Source organism: Etheostoma spectabile, chromosome 17 (genome assembly GCF_008692095.1).
Source record: "Etheostoma spectabile isolate EspeVRDwgs_2016 chromosome 17, UIUC_Espe_1.0, whole genome shotgun sequence".
Taxonomy (NCBI): Eukaryota; Metazoa; Chordata; class Actinopteri; order Perciformes; family Percidae; genus Etheostoma; species Etheostoma spectabile.
Window position 1 is genome coordinate 4032750 of NC_045749.1, and position 975 is coordinate 4033724.

The following is a 975-nucleotide window of genomic DNA, read 5'->3' on the forward strand; positions in this document are numbered from 1 at the left end:
TTGCTGGAAGTAATTACTCATGAATGATGTAAGAACTAAGGTTTTTTTTGCTAAGAATCAACTCAAAACATTACACAATTGAGCTTTAAAGAGGATGCATGCACCAAAGTGGAGGAAGCAGACACCCACAAACACTTGCACATGCATTTCAAAACTAAAGTCATGAGATGTTCCACACATCCAATCCAGACCCATGACACTGTGGGTCATATGTTGAGGATACAATCAGCAGTTTTTCCCTTGCAGTTTTGGATTTACAGCATTAAGGAGATCTAAAACTAAGCTCACAAACACAGGAAACAGCTTTGTTCTCTGTGGTCTGTGGTGAAAACATGGGGTGCTAAAATGGTAAAAATAAATGGAGGTGAAGAAACGTCACAGTGAGATTTCAATCATAATCAAATCAAATAATAGCTGCTCAATAAGCAGAATATCCGGTGCAGTAGCTACTGTCACAGCTAATGATTAACAAAATGACCAGCTTTGGAAACGCAAGTTAGCCTCACACGTTGGTCTTGGGTAAATCTCACTGTTTTGCACAGTCCAGGTGAGATACACCTTACTTCCCATCACAGCATGGATTGAAAGATAACTGACCTGAAAAGGCATTTATTACAGTGATTTATTTACCATGACACAATTAGCCCAACATGATTCATATTGAGGTAAGATATGGAGCATTTTGTCGTCATTTAAAGAAATATTGTCAAGGAAAATTCACTCCTGATCTACTGGTTCGTTTTGTTCCCCAGCTTGAACTGAAGTACTGACGCAATTTAAGCTCTTAACAGTTATAAAATGCAGAACATTTTGGCATTTCTCAGTTGTGTCAGGGTTTTATAGTCAGAAAATGTATAAATTTCTACTGTCCATAACCTTTTCTCACTGACAACACACACGTGAAAATCTGTGCCAGCGTGTTTGCAGCAGGAGAAGAACCCAAATTCAGACGCAGGACTGGTGCTTTAAAATAAT